This window comes from Acinonyx jubatus, chromosome A1, assembly GCF_027475565.1.
Source record: "Acinonyx jubatus isolate Ajub_Pintada_27869175 chromosome A1, VMU_Ajub_asm_v1.0, whole genome shotgun sequence".
Classification (NCBI taxonomy): domain Eukaryota; kingdom Metazoa; phylum Chordata; class Mammalia; order Carnivora; family Felidae; genus Acinonyx; species Acinonyx jubatus.
The window spans coordinates 59,771,157-59,794,857 of record NC_069380.1 but is presented as its reverse complement, the minus strand read 5'-3'; the positions used below and the strand labels follow the sequence as shown (position 1 = coordinate 59,794,857).

Genomic DNA, 23,701 nt, shown 5'->3' with positions numbered 1-23,701 from the left:
CGCCATTCCTTTCCCTTACCCCTGAGTACAAACCCAGGGTCACCAGTGAGAAGCAGCACAGCACAGACAAGGGCTAACTTGCTTACACCAAGCCACACCCATCTGCGCTCTGGCAGGACTGCCCTTCTCAGTCAAGTTCGTCTCCGTCCCAGTGGGGCTGGTCACTCCACCAGAAGACCAGTGCAGGCCCCTGCTCCCACCACATCTCTAAAGCCTGGAGTTTTAAAGGTCAGATTTAGCTGGGATAGAGCCAGGAGAGCACTACACAGTTCTTAGAGATAAGGTAGGCAAACAAGATGGGGATTTGGGGGAGTAGACTGCTTGGAAATAGCAACCTGAAAAAATGCCTAGGGCACACAGCAGGGGGAGATTATTCTCCATTCTAGGAGCACTTTCCTGAGAGGCAGCATTTAGGGAGAGAAGGTGACACCCCTCCAGGAACAAAGTTGCTGACTGCACCATTTCCCTCTCCCACCTCTCAGCATAAATACAAAACCATCTAAGGGGACGACCGTGTACACTGGCTGCCTAACTTGCTTATACCAAGCCACATTATGTTACCCATGTTTACAGGGAACTACCCTTCTCAATCAAGCTTGCCTCAGTCCCAGTATGGCAGGCTCTCCGCTTCAAAGACCAACACAAGCCCCTGCCCATATCGCATCTCCTGACCAGAGTTCTGCTGAGCCTCAGCTGTACTAGAAGTGGGGTCAGGTCTCATTTCACAAGCCAACCAGAGCACACCTAGTTAAAACTCAATTTCCAGGCCAGGGACTAAACACTGTCATGGCAGGAAAGCCCAGAACAGCCACAACACAAAAGCAGAGCCCACACCGACACACTGGAGACACTCCCATAAGCACAAGGCTCTGGATACTACATAACTTCATAAGGTCATTACTTTCAAGAGGAGGTCTAACTTTTTTCTAACAGGGAAGAAGGCAGACAAAATGCCAGCATAGAGGAATTTATCCCATGTGGCTAGGTAAGGCCAGAGCCAGAGATCTAAGCAAAACAGAATAAGTAATTCACCTGATGGGGAATTTAAAGCAATAATCATAAGGATACTCACCGGGCTTGAGAAAATAGTAGACATCAGGAGACCCTTATCACAAATGTGAAAGAATTAAAGAGTCAGAAGAGTGCAATACACAAGATTGGAAACAGGCTTGAGGCAATGAAGAGCAGACTAGAAGCAGCAGAGGAATGAGTGACACAAAAAACAAAATAATGGAATATAATGAAGCAGACAAGAGAATTATGGAACATGAGAACAGACTTAGGGAACTCAGTGAATCCACTAAACATAACAACATTAGTATTAGAGAAGTCCCAGAAGAAAAGAGAAAGGGTGCAGAAAATTTATTTGAAGAGCAATAAGCTTCCCTATTTTGGGGAAGGAAACAGACAACCAGATCCAGAAGTACCGAAAACTTCCATCAAAATCAACAAAAGCAGGCCAACACCAAAACATACCATAATTTGCAAAATAGTGATAAAAAACTTAGAAGACAAACTACAGTAATTTACAAGGGAAAAACCCATAATGTTATCTAGAGATTTCTTAACATGGCAAGCCTGAAGGGAGGGGCATGATACATTCAAAGTCCCGAATGGAAAGTCTGCAGGGAAGAATACTCTATCCAGCAAGACTATCATTCATAATAGGAGAGATAAAGAGTTGCCCAGACCAAAACTAAAGTTTGTGACCACTAAATCAGCCCTGCAAAAAAGTATTAACGGGGACTGAGTGCAGAAAAGAACAAAAGTGACACAGGACCAGAGAAGATCTCCAGAAACCAGTAATAAAATGGCAATAAATCCATACCAATGATTACTTTGACTGTAAATGGACTAAAAACTCCAGAAGACATAGGGCCGTAAGACCCATCTATATGCTACCTATAAGACTCCTTTTAGACTTAAGGACAACTGCAGATTGTGAAGGAGTGGGGAATTATCATGCAAATGAAGGTCAAAAGAAAGCTGGAGTAGCAATAATTACATTGGACAAACTAGACCTTTTCATTGTTTTTATCCTGTGTTCTTATCATAGTAGTACTAGCCTCATGGAAGGAATTTAAACGTGCTATTTGTAAGATAAAAGACTTATCAATATTTGGTAGAATTCACCCAAGAATCTATGGGGTCTTGGGCTTTTCTGTGCTGGGAAATATTTTATTCTTTATTCTACTTTTCATTAGTGGTCTCAGATTCCCTGTTTTTTGGATTCAAGATTAAATCATAGTAACTTGTGCCCTTTAAGAATTTATTTCTACGGTTATCCGTTTTTTTTTTTTTTCCTCCGAGTCTTCTTTCCCAGTTAATGTAGTTAAGGCACTGCATTTTTTGGGGGGTGGGGGCAGGGAGGGGGAAGGAAGTCCTTATTTTCAATGTTATGTTCTTGTTTATTCTGGTTTCTAGCTCTGTTATTTCCTTCCTCAGTTGAAATTTCTGCTAAGTTTCTTCTTTTTCTGGTTTCTTGTGTTATTTGGGATGTTTTTCTTCATACAAGCATCTATAGCATAAATTTCTCTAACACCTGCTTTTGCTTTATCCCATAGGTTTTGGAATATTGTGTTTTGTTCTGAGAACTTTTGATTTGCCATTTGAGTTCTTTTAATGTTTATTTTTGAGACAGAGACAGAATGTGAGTGGGTTAGGGGCAGAGAGAGAGGGAGACACAGAACCCGAAGAAAGCTCCAAGCTGTCAGCACAGAGCCTGACGTGGAGCTCCAACTCATGAGCTGTGAGATCATGACCTGAGCCGAAGCCGGATGCTCAACCAACTGAGCCACCCAGGCGCCCCTGCCATTTGAGTTATTTGGCCCACTGCTTGTGCAGTAATGTGTTTAATATTTATGCTGCAGATTTTCCAGCTTTGTGTTGATTTAATACCTTGCAGTTGGAAAATATACCTGGTAGGATTTCATTCTTCATAAGTTTGTAATATTTGTTAGGTTTGATTTAACCAGGGGATTCTTCTGTGTATGCTTGAGAAAAAGGTATTTTTATTAGAATGTTTTAGATCTTTTAGAACCACATAGTCTGAAGTATGCTTCAATAAAGTCTTGAAAAAATGACAACCTTAATGGAGGGTATACGTTTAAAATAAAGCCTATCAGAGGGGAGGTTGGTGAGGGCATGGGTGAAATAGTCCCATTCACCTAAGTACACTTATGAGCACGGAGGAATGTATAGGATTATTGAATCTCTGTATTGTACACCTGAAACACTACACGGAACTGTTGGAATTAAAATAAATTGGACAAATGTATGAACTGTAAGGGCAAACATACATGTTTATGTTGAAGTGCAGGTAATTCAGTTCATATAAGAGGTCATTTATCTCCTACAGGTGAACCTGACAACACAATGACCACAGCATTGGAGAGCCAATTGGATAAAACAATAATTACAGTCTGGTAAGTTGCAAATAGTCCATAGTTACCATAAAACTTGTGACAGGAGGAGTATAAAGATGATACAGCTCAAGGCCAAGTCTTGGTATTTTGACTATTTAAAGAGGTTTTAGTAGACAAATTTGAGATTCTCAAGAGAAATAGATTTAAGGACTTATTGTGGTCCCTTGAACAAACTTTGTCTCAAACTCAGCTGTAGTTTACAACTATACACAACAGAGGGGATTTATGATCAATAATTTTCTATTAACCGTAGATATTAGTGTTGTAGTGGATAGGGATTGTTTCTATCACTGTACTAAAGAGTACTAGATAACCATATTTTTGAATTATTTTAGATTAAAAATGTATGCTTTATACCTAATCATAGGTTTTTCATAGATGCAAATAACTGCATAACATTATCTTTTAGTTATAGCTATTTTAAAGGATTATCCTCTCCACCACAGGACTTACACCAAGTAAATCCTGGATGCATTAGCACTGGTTTTTCTGTTACATCAAGTTCAAAATGACTCAACAATGAAAAGCTCAACAGGCTACATTATTGACATAATGCTAAGTATCTTATATACCAACTTCTAAGATTTAGATAACTGCAATCCAGACCAACAGACTCAATATTGAAGTTTATAGAAGACCTGAGAACAACATGGGTTTGAACTGTGCAGATCCATGTAACACATGGAATGTGATAAAGATGACAGTACTGTAGATGTGTCCCTTTCTTTAGCTTACTTTATTGGAAGAATACAGTATATATTATATAGCATAGCTATTAAAAATATCCATAAAAAGGAACACCTGGGTGGCTCAGTCATTTGAGCATCCAACTCCATTTCAGCTCAGGCCATGATCTCCCAGTTTGAATTCAAGGCCCACATTAGGCTCTGCGTGGAGAGCAAGGAGCCTGCTTGGGAGGTATTCTGCCCCTCCCCGACTCGTGCTCTCTCCCTCAAAAAAAAATTTAAGATGTATTAAGGTTTCTAGTCAACAGGGTATTAGTTAAGTTGGGGTGGGGAGGGAGGGTCAAAAGTTATACATGGATTTCTGACTTCATGTGGAGTTTAGTATCCATAACCCCATTTTTCAAGGGTCAACTACTTAGTTTTATCCCCATGTCCCAAACTAGCATAAAAGCTAAACATTGCTTGACTTGGTACTTTTACTGACCACTTAGCAGGGCCAAAAGTACTTTGACAAGTTTATTCCAGTTGTACGCAGGTGATTAATGCCATGGAATAAAGCAATCAGGGAAACAGTTTCCAGAGAGTAGATTTAAAACCTGAAAGAACAGTTTTTGTATATCTGTAAGTCCTAATTGGAGCAAGGGGAAGCTTAGGACACCTAAAAGCACCTACAGGGAGCCGGGAAACCTGGAGGCCATAAAGGAAGGTTCTGGTTGCTAGAGTTGCCTGTATTTAAGAGGGGCAATAGCATGTCCTTTGAATCCTTCCTGGAAAGGCTAGTGCAGGGGCCTGCTGCTCCCATAGGCTCCCTCCTCCCTGCTGATCTGGGAGTATGAGCCATTTAAAAAAATACATGGAAACCGATGAAAATGAAAAAAACTAATCCAAGTGTTTTGGGATGCAGCTAAGGCAGTCCTGAGAGGAAAATACATTGCAATCCAGGCCCATCTCAAACAAAAATCCCAGATACAAAATGTAACCGCACAAAGGAACTAGAACAAAGACACCCCAAACCAAGAAGAAATAATAAAGATCAGAGCAGAAATATAGAATCTAAAAGACCTGTAGAGCAGATCAATGAAACCAAGAGTTGGTTTTTTGAAAAAATAAAATTGATAAACCTCTAGCCTGGGTTCAAGAAAAGGGAGAGGACCCCAATAGATAAAATCACGAATGAAAATGGAATTATTACAACCAATCCCTCAGAAATACAAGCAATTATCAGACTACTATAAAAGATATGCCAACAAACTGGACAACCTGGAAGAAATGGACAAATTCCTAAGCACCCACACACTTCCAAAACTCAAACAGGAAGAAATAGAAAACTTGAACAGACCCATAACCAGCGAAGAAATTGAATCAGTTATCAAAAATCTCCCAATAAGAATCCAGGACCCGATGGCTTCCCTGGGGAATTCTACCAGACATGTAAAGCAGAGATCATACTTATCCTTCTCAAGCTGTTCCAAAAAATAGAAAGGGAAGGAAAACTTCCAGACTCATTCTATGAAGCCAGCATTACTTTGATTCCCAAACCAGAGACCCAACAAAAAAAAGAACTACAGGCCAATATCCCTGATGAGCATGGATACAAAAATTCTCAACAAGACACTAGCAAATCAAATTCAACAGCATATAAAAAGATTACCATGACCAAGTGGGATTCATTCCTTGGGTGCAGGGCTGGTTCAATATTCACAAAATCAATGTGATACATCACATTAATAAAAGATAAGAACCATAGGATCCTGTCAATTGATGCAGAAAAAGTATTTGACAAAATTCAGCATCCTTAATAAAAACCCTCAAGACAGTTGGGATAGAAGGAACATACTTAATCATAAAAGCCATTTATGAAGAGCCCACAGCTAATATCCTCAATGGGGACAAACTGACAGCTTTCCCCGAGATCAGGAACACGACAGGGATGCCCACTCTCACTGCTGTTGTTTAACATAGTGTTGGAAGTGCTAGCATCAGCAATCAGACAACAAAAGGAAATCAAAGCCATCAAAATTAGCAAAGATGGAAGTCAAGCTTTCACTGTTTGCAGAGGACATGATACATGGAAAACCCAATGGACTCCACCAGAAGTCTGCTAGAACTGATACATGAATTCAGCAAACTCGCAGGATACAAAAATCAATGTACAGAAATCAGTTGCATTCTTATGCACTAATAATGAAGCAACAGACAAAGAAACTTATCCCATTCACAATTGCACCAAGAAGCATAAAATAGCTAGCAGTGAACCTAACCAAAGATGTAAAAGATCTGTATGCTGAAAACTATAGAAAGCTTATGAAGGAAATTGAAGATACAAAGAAATGGAAAAATATTCCATGCCCGTGGATTGGAAGAATATTGTTAAAATGTCAGTACTACTCAAAGCAATCTACACATTCAATGCAATCCCAAAATTGTACCAGCATTCTTCTCAGAGCTAGAACAAGCAATCCTAAAATTTGTACGGAACCACAGAAGACCATGAATAGCCAAAGTAATTTTGAAGAAGACCAAAGTGGGAGGCATCACAATCCCAGACTTTAGCCTCTACTACAAAGTTGTAATCATCAAGACAGCATGGCATTGGCACAAAATCAGACATATAAACCAACAGAAGAGAATAGAGAACCCAGAACTGGAACCACAAACGTATGGCCAACTAATCTTTGACAAAGCAGGAAAGAGTATCCAAGGGAAAAGAGTCTCTTTAACAAACGGTGCCAGGAGAACTGGACAGCAACAAAGAATGAAACTAAACCACTTTATCACACCATTCACAAAAATAAACTCAAAATGGATAAAGGACCTGAATGTGAGACAGCAAACCATCAAAACCTTAGAGGAGAAAGCAGGAAAAAAAAAAAAAAAAAAAACCTGACTTCAGCCGCAGCAGTTTCTTACTTGACACATCTCCAAAGGCAAGGGAATTAAAAGCAAAAATGAACTATTGGGACCTCATAGAGAAAAAGCTTTTGCACTGCAAAGGAAACAATCAACAAGACTATAAGGCAACCAACGGAATGGGAAAAGATATTTGCAAATGACATTGGACAAAGGGTTAGTATCCAAAATCTGAAGAACTCCCCAAACTCCACACCCGAAAAACAATCCAGTGAAGAGATGGGCAGAGGACATGAATAGACACGTCTCTAAAGAAGACATCCAGATGACCAACAGGCACATGCAAACTGGTGCAGCCGCTCTGGAAAACAGTATGGAGGTTTCTCAAAAAGTTAATAGATCTACTCTATAATCCAGCAATAGCACGGCTAGGAATTTACCCAAGGGATACAGGAGTACTGATGCATAGGGGCACTTGTACCCCAAGGTTTATAGCAGCAGTCTCAATAGCCAAATTATGGGAAGAACCTAAATGTCCATCAACTGATGAATAAAGAAATTGTGGTTTATATATACAATGGAATACTAGTTGGCAATAAGAATGAAATATGGCCTTTTCACATGAAAAGATGCTCAACATCGCTCCTCATCAGGGAAATACAAATCAAAACCACACTCAGATATCACCTCACGCCAGTCAGAGTGGCCAAAATGAACAAATCAGGAGACTATAGATGCTGGAGAGGATGTGGAGAAACGGGAACCCTCTTGCACTGTTGGTGGGAATACAAATTGGTGCAGCCACTCTGGAAAACAGTGTGGAGGTTCCTCAAAAATTAAAAATAGACCTACCTTATGACCCAGCAATAGCACTGCTAGGAATTTACCCAAGGGATACAGGAGTACTAATGCATAGGGGCACTTGTACCCCAATGTTTATAGCAGCACTCTCAACAATAGCCAAATTGTGGAAAGAGCCTAAATGTCCATCAACTGATGAATGGATAAAGAAATTGTGGTTTATATACACAATGGAGTACTACGTGGCAATGAGAAAGAATGAAATATGGCCCTTTGTAGCAACACGGATGAACTGGAGAGTGTTAAGTGAAATAAGCCATACAGAGAAAGACAGATACCATACGTTTTCACTCATATGTGGATCCTAAGAAACTTAACAGAAACCCATGGGGGAGGGGAAGAAAAAAAGAGCGGGAGAGAGCCAAAGCATAAGAGACTCTTAAACTGAGAAGAAACTGAGGGTTGATGGGGGTGGGAGGGAGGGGAGGGTGGGTGATGGGTATTGAAGAGGGCATCTTTTGGGATGAGCACTGGGTGTTGTATGGAAACCAATTTGACAATTTCACATATTGGAAAAGAATGTAAAAAATAAAAATTTAGGTTAAAAAAAGAAATATGGCCTTTTGTAGCAACAAGAGGTGTTATGCTAAGTGAAATAAGTCATACAGAGAAAAACCGATACCAGAAGTTTCTCAGGATCCACATACGAGTGAAAACATAACAAAAGACCATGGGGGAGAAGGAAATCAAGTTAGATAGGGAAGGAGGCAAATCATAAGAGACTCTTAAAAACTGAGAATAACTTGAGGGTTGATGGGGGATGGAAGGGGGGGGAAGCGGGGGATGGGCATTGAGGAGAGCACCTGTTGGGATGAGCACCGGGTATTGTATGGAAACCAATTTGACAATAAATGTAATAAAATCTTTTGCCAAGACGTATCTTAAAAAAGGGACAAAACTCTAAACCGATTTCCCTTTACCGCTTGGGCTTCTTAAAGGGCCTCCTCTCCAGTTTCTAGGGGGTTTGTTAAATTACAGGACCAAGAAACCCAATACTATTGGGGGGGGGGGAAACGAGACCCAAGTGATTTCATGGAAGATTAAGTTTTATAACAATCACAGTCTCAGACCTGGTTGGCATTATTTAAGAAATGGTTTGAGTTTGATGTAAAATACTAGATTTATGCAGATATTTAAAAATGTGTACATTAAAGATGTGTACATAGGTCCATAAAGTTTTATTTTAAAAATGTCAAACAGAAGTAGAACTTAGCTTCAGGAATCATAAGGATTGTTATTTTTCTGTTTTTATATAGTTCTGTAAATAAAGCATTTAGAAAGTATTAGGTAGAAAAATACAAGTTCTCTGCAGATGGTATTTTGTGTACATAAAACCTAAAGAAATCAGTGGAAAGTAGAACAAATCTTAGAATCACTCATCCAGATACAAATAGCAAGATTTTTCCCCTTATTGCAAAAGTGATGGTCCTACATTTTATGTCGATAGGAAGAAGTTTGATGAAAAGTATTTGAAATGTAGATAAGGAATTGACAAAAACCTGAAGGAGAAATCTACAAGAACACTCTTAAGGATTTCTAGAATGATCTGGTTACATCTTAAAAGAAACTAGGAGACCAAAGCAACGTCTAGCAGCTACTACTTCAAGATCAATATTGTAAGTTTTTGTTTTGAGAGCAAACGAGAGCATGTGCACAAGCAGGGGAGAGGAGAGAGAATCTTAAGCAGTCTCCACACCTAGCACCGAGCCTGATATAGGACTTGATCCCACAACCATGGGACATGACCTAAGCCAAATATCAAGAGTTGGAATGCTTAACTGAGCCACCCAGGTGCCCCAAATATTCTTCCTAAATTAACATAAAAATTGTTTAAGTCAGGGCTTTCACACAGGCTTAATATTTTACTATGTATCACTCGTGTAGATTCAGTAGAGTACTTTCAAAGATAACACAAGAAAACATGCATCAAGGGCCTTATACACAGCTTAAGACAGTTTTAAAGATTTATGGGAGATAGAGGTTATAAATTAAGTATACTGCTGAACAGATTAGGATAAGAAAATTAGGAATAATTTCAATGTTGAGAGTGCAAGTAAACATGATCTACTCAAATACTAGGGAGTTTGAAGTTTTAAGATTTAATTTTTGCTATCAATTAAATGAAAGGTAGGTACACGTGGACATGTGTCACCTGCTCCCTTCTGCCTCTCACTCAACCACTTCCATCAACATACAGAATTTAAAGGAAACACTAATTCAGGATATCAGAAATTAAAGTATTTTTCACTTCTAAAGTGCTTGAGGTTTGAAGTTCATGATTGTCATGATCAAGTTTTACTGCTAGCCTATAAAACTTGTGAGATTTATCTAGAAGATGGTACGGCAGTAATGCTTTCAAACACTTCTAAATAGATCATACTTAGGCATTTTCACCTAAAATACTGAAGGCTGAGTGTAGTAGCGTACCCTTGACTATTCACTGACACATTGAAGTATTTTTACTTTATAGGAATTATCAAATGAGGATTCACTTCAGGAGAAAGAATCCTGCATATTAACTCATTTTTACTGAAGTAGAATATAGAATATCCTATTTTTTTCGGTATATATCCTAGTGATTCAGTATTTTTATATATAATAATCTCACTATAATCCTGATTACCATCTGTCTGAAGTAAAGCATTCCATTGTCACTTACATCCAAACTAATGCACTGTAACGTTTTAGTGGTTTTCAGCCTTTACCTTATCTTAGAGCCTTGGCGGGGAGGAGGGAGAGAAGGGGAACCAGATATACAGTATTAGCAAGTAAAAGCTCTGGGTTTGAGACCAGGTAAGGATTTTTAAAAGCTAACCAAGTGATTATGATGTTCAACCAAGCTAGAACCACTTCTGAGATTTAATCCCTACCTCCCACCTTCCAAGTGAGAGTTCCCGACCTTGAAGTTTCAATAGTTCTCATCTGTGGAGAGGACAACATAATTTTGATTTGGAATGGCTTATCTGTAATTTAATACAGTTAACGGTTTCAAGTATCAAAGCATACTAATACATGTAGCAGTTTGGTTTATGGCCACAAGGAGTAGAAATTCAGATTACTTCAAGATTTAAAGGGGGGAAAATATACCTCTACCCCACTACCACAGGGCCTGGTGAAAAGTTAGCAGCTGCTCTAGAGATTAGCTACTATGTTACCTCCTCAGGCCATACAGGCTCTCCAATCACATTTCTGCTCATTGCTAACGTCTATTCTGCTCCTGTTTACCGGCTAGTTCTATTTTCTCAGTTACTATTCCCTCACTTAACTTACCTACATATATAATTGGATCGGTCAAGCTTATTCTTGTATTAGGTCTGTTTCATTTGATCAGGTACACAGGTCCAGTCTATTCAGCTGGGATGGTGGCAAGGCCCATGGCCACCTAGATATCCTATGCACGAGTGGAAGATTCCCCCAGAAACCATCAGATGGAGGAGGACACCAAGTGATGGACCATTCTAGCAAACACCAGATAGTTGTCCAAGGCTTTCAAGGCAGCATGATGTCAGTTTTAAGAATTTGTCAATGTTTGCAATTAATAGGACCATTAGTAAAACTGATTTTATTAGAATATTCTCCATGAAATTATGTCTAGGAGACTGTTGCTTCTTTTGGGAGCATGAATCTGAGCAGTTTGGTCTTCTCCTGAAAGGTGTGTTTTTCCAAATCATGTTATTCAATTATGTGCAAAATAAAGGAGGTTGCAAATTGATAGCTGGCCGAGCAACTGTGTGCACTCTTTCCCAAATTTCAGCTTATTTCTGAAAAAATCTCATTCTTATATCATGAATAACCTTTCACCTGAGACCTGCATTACCATAGTACACAAATTGCATACAAGTTCTAACCATAGCAAGTTCTTTCCTGCTTCATTATATTGTACATGTGAATCCTCCACTTTCCTATTTGGAGATCAGACAGTAGCAGTTACAAGATCCTGAATATTAGGATGAAATATTAGCATACTGATGTGCCATTTACATTGTCCTACTTCTCATTAAAGTCCCATTTTAAAATAGATCAAATAGGGGCACCTGGGTGGCTCAGTTGAGCATCCAACTTCAGCTCAGGTCATGATCTCACAGCTAGTGAGTTCGAGCCCAGTGTCAGGCTCTGTGCTGACAGCTCAGAGCCTGGAGCCGTTTCGTATTCTGTGTGTCCTCTCTGCCATTCCCCCACTCACATGCGCTCTTTCTCAAAAATAAAACATTTCAATAAAAAAAAAATAGATCAAATACGGTCTCTTGTTAACCATTTGGTTTGAAATTGTTCATTCTTACAAGATTGTACTGTAATTATGTAGTTTGCTAGGTTGTATAGTTGTCTATTTACCAGCTAGGTCTTGACAGTACAGTAGTTCCAAAATAATCACTAGCTTGGTTAAAAATTTGTTAAAGCACTTTAGCTTTAATAACCAACTTCCAAGAAAGATCCTAGGGAACAAATGATAAAGGAGCTTAAATCCTCAAAATCCAGACTGAGGGAAACGGAGGACAACTAACAGGTTTATTCAGTAAGCATGCACACACATACTCTAGTGAGCGAAAAGATCTAGACTTAAGGAACACGTTTACTAATTTTAACTCATGGACTGTATTTGTAGCCTTATTTGAAAAAAAAAAAAGGTCAAAGTCATTTGAGAAAATTCAAGCACTGCATATTTGATGATTAATCCAGATCTATGCCTACCTTGAAATTTTCACCAACATTATCAAAATAAGCATTTTCCCAGAAGACAAACTCTGGTATTCAGGAAGATCTTACCTAACCGCTCTGAAATTCCATTATGAAATCAGGTAAGGGATCTAAACAGGTTTCCTACTACTGTAATATTTTCTAACTGCAACAAACAAGTTTCTTTCACCAAGTCTGTTGTGTTAGTTGGGAAAATTTCTGCTCATGTCCAACACCATCTGGTATGGAAGGTGTTCCAAGCAGTAAACTGCTTCAGAGAGCTCCTCATCTTCCCTGTGTGGGGGTATTTTTAAAAGACAAGGAAAAAAATAAACATAGTACATAATTTACTAGCTGTCTCATGTTTGCAGCCAGAGTTTCTGTACACCTCGGTATGAATGTAATTCTTTAGCTTATATAGTTAGGTTATGGATCTCCAATAAAAATTTCAGTTGAATGTCCTAGTTTTTTTTTAAGCTATAACAAAAGCTGTATTGAGTTCTGAGAAGAACATCAAAATTCAAACTCTACTCTTTAAAATTCAGAATGGAGACTCAAATTCTAATTGACTTGCCCAGGGTCACAGCCAGGACTAGATTCCAGACTCTAATCCTAGAGCATCATTTTTCCAATGTGATGTTGCTTATTTTAAAGCTCTAAATGTGATCTATCATTTGATTTTGGCTAGGCAAGAATAGAGGAAAGCAAAGTTCCAGAACAATTATATATTAGATACTATTTCTAGTAAAATGCCACCTGGATAACTTTACAAAGTGCTACATTTCAAGAGTAGGGAAAAAGGCTAACTTTATACTTAGACCATTAACTTTTATAGCTTAAGAACAATCACGTAGTCCATTGCCATAGAATCAGGACAGCCAGTTGCCACAACCCAGCAGCATTCTCTCGACCAGGTCACTCCAGCCTCTCTGGGCATTAGCTTCAAATATGGAACATGTCACTTAACCATACAGAGGATTCTAGCACAAATTCGGGTTCTGTAGTGTAAAATTTAGTTTTTCAGGCTACTTTTCATTCTAAAATTGTCAGTTTTTAAAGAATAAGCTTCACATTATAGTCAAGAAGTTATGCTGTAATAAAGCTAGCCCTGATGTTCTACAAACTACAATACCACAACAGACATAACTGGCTTTTAACAGGCTGCTCATAAAGCTGCCAGGATGACCTTTTTGAAATATAATCCCATGTTTAAGATCTTTCTGGGGCCTCCCCAACACCTGCTGAATCAAGTCCAAATCCCTTAATGTCGTGTGAAAGAAACATGGTATCCTGACTTCCATCCACTTGCCTTTTTGTTTTCTCCTGCCACTTTATACAAAGTAATGGTTTACACACTAGGTAAAACAGGTTAATTTTTAGTGGTTTCTGTTAAATATAGAATATGAATAGAGACTATAGGACATAGCCAATAAAGAGTTCACTGTACTTTAGCTAGGCTTATTGTTTAGAAAGTAACAAAGCAAATCATTTCATAAGTAGATAAATCCTGTAAGTATCCAAGAAGATGATTATATACTTACCTAGAAGGTGAATATAGTTTCTTCCCTTTGTCTAATTGTCTTGATAAGGTAGTCTTGCGAATCTATCCTCAAATGTGGGTTTTTCTTTCCCAAAGATTTAGTAGAAATATAAATTCATTAAAAACCTATCTATATGTCAAATGATGTTCTATGTGCCAAGACATAGCAGTGAGCAAATGCCCCTGACCCGTGGGCTCATACTTTGTGGGAAGGTATGAACACTACAGTCAGTGTGCCATATCAGTGCTGAGAATAAAGCTGCAGACGGAAGATGCTATTTTAGAGGTCAGCAAAGGGTTCTGGTAAGGTAGGATCTCATTTTAACCTGGGAAGGAGGAAGACAGTTATGCAGGTAACTGGGAAAAGATCAGAGAGTAAAGGCTCTGAGCAGGTGTGTACTGTTAGGAGAGCAAGAAGGGAGCTTTCCTGGCCTGAGTGGTGTAGGTAAGAGAGAAGAGCAGGCGAAAGGTCAGAGTGAATGTGGACATGGGGTATGGGGCCAAAGTGGAGCATATCTATGGTAGTCTGTTACAAGCAAGGCACCCCATGAATTGCCTTACACAGTTTACCTTCATCTATGAGGTAGGTATCCTCTACTAGAGGGAATAAAACAGGTCAAACATAAGGTCCAAATCTTAGGAGTTGGTACTGGAGTCTGGTAGACCAGGAGGCCAGATTACAAGTTATTTATTGGCTATTTAGGTCTTATGTATAATTTCAGAAATATTGTAAGGTTCCTATTATGCAGAAGTATTTTTTAAAACAATTTTATTTTTGAGAGCGCATGCATGCACACAAGCTTGGAGGGAGGGAGGGGGGGGTGGGTGCAGACCACAGAATCTGAAGCAGGCTCCAAGCTCTGAGCTACAGCACATAGCCTGATGCGTGGCTGGAACCCACCAATTGCGAGCTCATGACCCGAGCCAAAGCCAGACGCTTAACCAATGGTTTTTATTGAAAGTGAATTAAAAATTTTTAAAAAAGATAGTGTAAGGTAATGTTTTTTCTGCTGAAAACAAGACCTACTGCAATGACAGGACAGGCCCAGAAATGAAGATTTTAGCCAGATAAGAAAACAAGCTTAAGTTTTCCTATTATGTGATTCTCCACTTTAAAATTGATATTTGGCAAAACTAAAATAGGAGAAATAAAGTTGACCTTAGTTTTTAGTAGGTCAATGGAGTTTAGTTAATGATGAATTTGCTTGTTTTTTTAAACACAAACTGCCCTTTTAGTGAGCCTCTAAAACTGCAGTGGTCCTATGTTTTTACACTCCCTTTTGAGTCTACTCCTTCCTTTATTTTTAGGATATTTTGGCAGAGAGAAGTTACTATTGCCCTTAAGATGGTCTTAAAAGGAAAACATGAACCAGCACAATCAAATGATTATTAAACTGCTATGTATAACCTTCCTACCTTTCTAGAAAAAACAGAACGTAAAGTGAAAGCCTAAGTTCCTGAAGGATATTAAAACTCCATTGAATGTACTAGTCAAATTTTAAGTCGATCACTTGGAAATCCTCGGTGTTGTAATATAAGGAGTGCAGTGAACCTCTACACTGTTCACTTACAGTGTAATTGTTACATAACTAGCAATTTTAACATCCTCACTATGAAAGTACTAACATACAAAGCCATTTATTCTACATATATATTCCCAATACCAAAAACATGGGTGATTTACCACTTACCCATTACTATTTAGTATAAAATGATCAAGATTGTTTACAATTTTCAAAATATTTAACTGAAGATACTTCGTAGGGAAGTACTAAACAAAGCAATTCTTGCCAGCCTTCCAGATAGCCTGTAAGGGGTTTCAAGAATTGAGAAATTAACTGGATAAATCAAGGTCAAATGGGTTTTATCACTGGTACAGCATTTAGTCCCTGCAGAAAAGCACTAGAAGCAGGTATTTGATAGTACCTCAAAAGCAGCCCAGCTGTAATGATACCACCTTCAGCTACAAGGGGTATAGAAATTGTTTTTCAGCTAACACTAACATCCTTAAATACTACAGATTGTAACTAGAATTTAAAGAACATCTGTTCAATAGGTCTTCAAGTATTTTATTGACAGTGAATACTGGAGTACCAACAATGTCATTATGGCTCTGCTCCCTCATTTAATCTTAATGAGCTTCTGTGAAATAGTTCATCTTATGCTGAGGAAATGGTGACGAGTTCAACTCGTATTGAACTAGTCCTAGTATTAGTCTGCCCAGGCAGCTGTAACAAAAACTCTGAGACTAGGTGGCTTAAGTTTTCTCCACTCCGGAGGCTAGAAGTAGCAGATCAAGGTTCTGGCCAGTTTTATTTCTGGTGAAAATGCTCTTCATGGCTTGAAATGTGCAGCCTTCCCAGGGCCTGTCTTTGGTCTGTGTGTTGGGACAGCTCTCTAGTGTCTCTTCCTCTAAGAGCAGTTCTATGGAATCAGGCACCATCTTATAACCTCATTAAACCTTAATGTTTAGGTTTAAGCCCTCCCCCACTCGTGCTGTCTCTCAAAATAAGAAGTGAAGCATAGGAACAAATATGACTGTCAGATACGAACCTTTCAAAGGCCTAACAAGGCTCAGGATTTTAAGCTATATAGCACCCTACACATGCAGTTAGGCGCCATATAAAAACTAGGCTTAACATTTAATACAGTCTCATGCTTTTATTTGCTTGAAGATAGTTTCTCAGAAGCAAAGACCCATCCTTCCCACATGTTTGAATTCAACCAAAAAAGTTTAATAAGGGGCTTAATATATTAAACACCAATGTAGCCTTTGCAATACTAAGATTCATCTTTGCTAGGAACACACAATTATTCCTTTGAAAAATCAAGTCAAAGCAGACACATCAATTACATTTAGTCAAAGGTTACAAGGGGATAATCAGCATCAACCATAATCCATAGTCAGCAATTATCACCCTGTGAATACTACCTAAAGGCAAAATTTAAGAAGTTTCTATAATCACTTCAAATAGAGAGATTAACATTCCTAAAAGCAGATCAATATGCATTATAAATTAGACCCCAATGTAAGGTTAACCTACAGTTAACAGAACTCTGCATAACTATTCAACTATATTCATTCTCAGGCTTAGACTAAATAAGTCCTAGCCCATGTTTTGCCACAAAACTTTAACAGGGAGCTAATGCATGTTTTTTCCTAGGTCCTTGTAGTTTAGAAGTTATTTAATTGCCTCAACAATCCCTTCAATATTTGTTACATATTGTCATCTACTTAAACACATCTTAGAAACGTTAACCCCTTGGTTCTCAGTGGTCAGTTTTATCCCCATGAAATAAATGGCCATGTATGGAGACATTTGTGGTTGTCACAATTATTGGCTGGTGAAGGCTGAGAAAGGTGGGAGCGATACTAATGGGGGGGGGTAGGTAGAAGTTAGGGAGGACATCACACATCCTACAAACAGCCCTCCCATAACAAAGAAAGTGCCAATAATGCTGAGGTTTAGAAACCTTGAATTAACCTGGAAACTGGGCTAGTGCAGCAGGCACAGAGCTAGTTACTACAAATACAAACATGGATTTTGGAGTCCAGGGACCTGGCTTCCATCCTTGGCTCCATCATCTACGGATACTGGGATCTTCGAGGTTTTGCAGCAGAACAGTCAGGCAATGTACCTAATTCCACTTCAGTTATTGTGAGGACAATAGGAGATACTACGTGCAGAGTGGCTACGACAGTGATCAGAAATCAACAGATGTAGAACCAAACAGTAACGGTCACAGTCCTAGCTCCCCTAGGAGCCTAAAGAGACCACTTAACATGGGATCTTCAATAGAATCCTGGAACATAAGGATATTGAGGTGGAAGCAGAGAAAGTCAGAAGTTACAGACTTTAGTTAATAATCCTGTATCAGTAGATGAGGTCAAACTCCAAACAGTATTTCACCAACTAAGGACTATCAGAAGACAAGTGGGACACATACCAGAGGACTGAACTCTATTAAAAGATAAATCCTAGGATATAAAAACCTTACATATTTCCCAGAAGAGATTTTAAAACCTTATAGAATTGTCAATATAAATGAAAAGGGCCACATTTTAGTCAATCAAAACCTCATCAAGATTTAAAAGGTGTGTGGATAGCTGTTAAAACAATGTCGTGACAGAAATGTTGGGGGGGGGGCGGTGGCAAAAAAACCTATCCCAAGACATACTACTATCCCAAGACATTTAGTGGTTACTGTTTTTGCTAGTCCAAAATTTATCACGTTAGATAGTTCATGCTGAATAGAGATGGCCTCTGAAGACCAGGCTACAGACAGGTAGAATATATAAATTTGTTTCTTGAAACATTTAAAAAATTGTGTTAGTAAAGTATTGGCTCTAAGTCAGATTGAGGAGAACACACATGATGTACTATGAATGTGCCTACTATCACTTTTCCAGGAAATTCAAGGAATTAGGTGACAATATAAAGGGATAACATATCCTTTTCTTATTGTAGTTATCTACATTACAAAGCTAGTGTCTGAAGTACTGGCAGAAGGTTGGTATACAGTGGGTTTTTTTTGTTTTTGTTTTTGTTTTTTTTTTTAAAAACACACGTCAGGTCCCTATCCTCATAACCCCTTTAAAGAACAGTTACAATTAGAGAACAGTGCAAGGCTTCTTCCAGCATGCACAGTAGTGAGGGAGTTTTGAGTTGAATTGTAGCAGTGCCAGAATAGGTGGAATCCTAAGCCAGGTGCTTGGTATTAATTCGAAATTAGGGTCCTCGCAGATGTGATCATTTTAAGGCAAGATTATGACGGCCCAAACCAATAGGGCTGGTATCCTTACAGAAGGCAGACCCACAGAGAGGAAAGCCACATGACAAGAGTCTGAAATAAGGACACATATACAAATGAAGGAATGCTAGGAATTGCCAATACCAACCAGAAGCTAGGAGGAAACAGCTAAGGCTCCCCTACAGCCTTCAGAGGTAGTAGAGGCCTGCTGATTCTTTGATTATGGACTGCTAGCTCTTCACAGAGACAATAAGTCTGTGGTTTTAAACACTTTGTTTGTGGCACTTTGACAGTCCTAGAAACTTTGGCTTCCATTACTGTGTCAACAGGACTGTGAAGGCCACCAAATACGGAAGAGGGATTAACAAATGCCAACAGGTAAGGAATCCAACCATAGTAAGCAAAACAAGGGAAAAAGCACAGTGAGCCCCCACTGTACCTGCTGTGCAGAGGAGAGTGGTCTTTTCCCTGAGTTCACATCTACTTGCCAGCACTGCTACTCCAAGAGTCAACTTGATTTTGAAATACATATTCCTTTGCAGCACCTAGGAACCTATTCACAAACACCTGCAGCCTAGATTGGTATTTTAGCTGCTAAGACAGGTGCTATGTTTTCTCATCAGATAAAATCTAGGAACTTCCTTCACTTAGAAAGTGAACCTGAAGACTTCAAGACAGTTTCCAATTAGCATTTGAAAAAGCTTTGAATTCTTAAGTCTTGAAGCATTTCCCTTCACTCCAAATCTAGAACAAAGGAGAATTCTGAATTTCACCATTAGGAGTTTATCTGAATTGTTCAAACAGGAAAAGGGTAATACCGGTATTAATCTTTCTTAATACAAACGAAAAGTGGTCTTCTTTCAAAATTTGTTAGCCTTTTGAAGATTAATAAGGGCACAAGTTAGTAACGATACAAGACTGGGGCCACCAAGATGCATCCACTTGACCTAAGTGGCTCACTGATTACTGTCACCTGAAAGGAATCAGTTTTACTGGTTGGCATTTTGCATATGAAAGACTTTATTCCATGGAGAACCCAATTCCTCGAGCACCCCAAAATGCAGTACCTGAAAGGGGGAAGGGTTGTTTTTTTTTTTTTATATTTATTTTTGAGAGCGTGAAAGCAGGGCAGGAGCAGAGAGAGAGGGATACAGAGGAGCCTAAGTGGGTTCTGTGCCAACAGGCTGACAGCAGCGAGCCTGACACAAGACTCAAATTCACCAACAGAGCTGGTGAGACCATGACCTGAGCCCAAGTGGAAGGCTCAACCTACTCAGCCACCCAGTGCCCCAGGGTTGCAATTCATTTTAAAGAGGAAGAGCCAGCTGTCATCTGGTATCCTAAGTATTGTGAATCACTTGTTTACAGAGTTGCTAGAATCAAGATTTTAGAACTAATCCTCCAATACCATTCACTAGTTTGCACATTAGAAGAATCCAAGATCCTAGGCAAAATGCCCTAAAATGTAACACTCAGTTGGTTGGCACAATGTACCAACTTCTCTCCTAAAGTCCTGTTAGTATTAAAAAAAAAAAAGTCAAGAACTTCTACCTATTCTATAAAACATTTTTAAAAATTTTTTTTAGTATTTTTGAGAGAGAGAGACACAGAGACAGACAGTATGAGCGGCAGAGGGACAAAGAGAGAGGGAGACACATAATCTGAAGCAGGCTTCAGGCTCTGAGCTGTCAGTACATTGAACTCACAAACTGCGAGATCATGACCTGAGCCGAAGTCGGACGGTTAACCGACTGAGCCACCCAGGCGCCCCTATAAAACATTTCTTAACCAAAGCGCAACTAATACATCTATTTTCTGCCAAGTTCCTGTCCCTGGAACTCGCATTACAAACTTCTCATCTTCCCAAGTTAGAAGAATCTGGAAAAGGAGCTGCACTCCTGAATCCTATCAATCTAGAGATCAAGGTGGGCAACAGCGGTACTCCTACTGGGAAGCCAAAGTTTATAGCTCAGACAAGGCAAAAAACTATGAATCCCAGATATCGTCACGCTTATCACAAATAACGCTACAGACGTATGCGGGAGCCGGGCACACATTGTGTGCAAAGACGCGAAGTTGGGAGTAACTTCAGCACAAACCTGTCCTACAGGGCAATTCACCAGCGGGAAAGGAACCTAAGGCACGTACACCACAGAGGAGGCTTTCAGAGGTCGTAAAAGTCCACTCTTTGCGGCGGGAGCCCAGACCCATACATCCCCACACGGCCTCCCACGCTTTCCGCACCAGAGCCCGGCCCGCGTTCCCCACCCTGCCTGGGTCTGGAGGGGGTCGTTAGCACCTACCCTTAGGCCTCTGCGCTGGGTCTTGGAGAAGACAGGTTCAACGCTACCGCCTTCTCTGAACCATAGTCAGGGATGTGGCTACTGGGCCTTCACCTGCTCAGCCGGCCGCACCTCGAGGGGAGCGTTTCCCGCCTTCCCTCACGCCGCCAATTAATAGACTCCTGGGCTCTGGGGAGGGGCTCCCGACATGCCTTGCGCCATGCCCTGCCCCCGCCCAAGGGCTGCACGTGGAGGTCGTGGCACGGGAGGCACACGAGGTCTTTGTCTCCTGGCAGCCAGGTAATTGAGGCCAGCTGGGGCTAAGGGCAGGTGCCAGGTGCCTCGGCAGGACACCCTTACAGCAAGTGGCCAGGTGGCAGTACTTCGTGAGGCCCGCCCCCATCCAGCATGCATCGCGGTGTGACTAGAAGCACGCAAGCTCAGGGGTAAGTGCTTAGCCAACTCAGACTCAAACATAATTAACCCAGGGTCTGGCCAAACCAACCATCATTAAATGGGGACTGATTAAACTCCTTCACCTTTCTGTGCCTCGATATCCTACCCCCGGTGATGTGGAGGTAATAGTTCCCACTTCATGAGTCCTTTGTGAGAATTACACAAACTAACCAGCATTTAGTCACTGGGTCTGGATCATGAGTGCTTAAATGAGGTCATGGTAATAAAGGTTCCTAGTTTGTCACATATTCCTCCCTGCAAGGAACAAATAAATCCTGATCTGGCCTATCAGAGCAACGTCATATTTTTTAATTAATAGACCTTGTTTTTAAAGCAATTTTAGTTTTACAAAATAATCAGAAAGGACAGAGTGGTCATAAGCCACCTCCCATCCCTGCCCTGCTCACAGATTCCCTTATTATTAATATGTTGTGTTTATGTGGTACACTTACTATAATGATGAACTATTATTGATACATTCTTATTAACTAAAACGCATAGTTTATATGAAAGATTCACACTTAAGTCTTGTATAGATTTATGAGTCTTGACAAATGGGTAATATCATATATCCAACATTACAGTATTATACAGAAAACTCCGCCTGTCCTAAAATGTCCTATGTATTCATCCCTCCCTTCCTCAACCCAAACCCTGGTAACACTGATTTTTTTGTTTGTTTGTTTGTTCTGTTTTCTCTATAGTTTTGATTTTCCCAGAAGGTCATACACTTAGAGTCATACAGTATATAGCCTTTAAGATTGTATTCTTTCACTTAATAATACTCATTTAAAGTTTCTCCATGTCTTTTAATAGCTTAATACCTCCTTTATTTTTAGCACTGAATAATATTCTAATGCATAGATGTACCACAATTTATCCATTCACCTTCTAAAGAACATTTTGAGTACTACCAAATTTTGGTACTTATGAATATGTGTGTAGGTTTTATATGGCCATAAATTTTCAACTCCTATGGGTAAAAACACAATTGCTGGGTCACATAGTAAGGTTATGTTTTGCTTTCTAAGAAGCTATGAGACTATCTTCCAAAATGACTGCTCCATTGTACATCTCTACCAGCAGTGAATGAGAATTCCTGTGGCTCCACACTGTCACCAGCAGTTTGTGTTGTCAGTATTCTGTATTTTAACCATTCTAATAGCTATGTAATGGTATTAAATTGTTCAATTCCCCATTCCTTAATGGCATAAATGTTGAATATCTTTTTTTTTTCTATTCATATATCTTCTTTGGCATGATGTTTGCTTTGATCTTTTGTCCTTTTGGGGGGGCTATTTGTGTTCTTATTGAGTCTTAAAGGTTCTTCATACGTTATGGATACAAGTCCTCCATCAGATGTGTATTTTCAAATATTTTCTCTCAGTATATGGCTTGTCTTTCTGTTCTCCTTCACAGAGCAGAAGCTTTTCATTTTAACAAAGTCAAACTTTTTTTTTTTTTCCCATGGAAGTGCATTTGATATTGATATTGTATGTACCTAGGTTTTCAAAACTTAAAGCATCTAGGTTTTCTCCTATGCTATCTCTGGGCAGTTTTTAAATTTTGCATTTAAAATTTATGTCTATAATCCAGTTTGAGTAATTTTTCATGAAAGGTGTATTATCCATGTCTACATTCATTGTTCTGCATGTAGATGTACAGTTGTTACATCATCATTGAAAGACTTTTTTCTATTGAATTGCCATTGCTTCTTAGTCAAAGATCAGTTGATAATATTTGTGTGGGTGTAATTATGGGCTCCCTATTCTATTCCATTGGTCTATTTGTCTGGTACCACACTATCTTGATTAATATAGCTTTATGATAAGTCTTGAATTCCTGTGAGGTGGCCAGGGACCAGATAAAGCAGCACTCTGTAGATCATAATGAAGAGTTGAAATTATACTTTAAACAAGAAGAAAAGCCACTTACGAGGTTTCAGTGGAGACTAGCATGATCTGATTTAATTATTTATGTGCTTACTTACCATTTTTTTAACATTTCCCTGAATGTTTGGAGAATGGGTAGATGGAGCCGAGAATATAGAATCAGGGAAACTGGTTAGAAGGCTTTGAAGCAAGTTAAAACTCTTAGAAGAGTCAGATATCAGATTAGCCCGACATAAATATCTCCTTTCAAATTTCTTCCTGATTCAATAAGCACGGAGTCTGA

At 39.3% G+C, this 23,701-nt stretch overlaps 1 long non-coding RNA gene across 6 annotated transcripts in view; it reads left to right on the top strand.

Annotated features, from left to right (window-relative positions):
• The window catches only part of LOC128314489 (uncharacterized), a 362,097-nt gene that overhangs the window by 3,058 nt on the left and 335,338 nt on the right, over positions 1-23,701 (top strand). For all 6 annotated transcript variants that reach the window (XR_008296196.1, XR_008296207.1, XR_008296209.1 and 3 more), the window contains exon 2: positions 3,359-3,425. This is a non-coding gene — a long non-coding RNA (uncharacterized LOC128314489). The remainder of the gene's footprint in view (positions 1-3,358; positions 3,426-23,701) is intronic.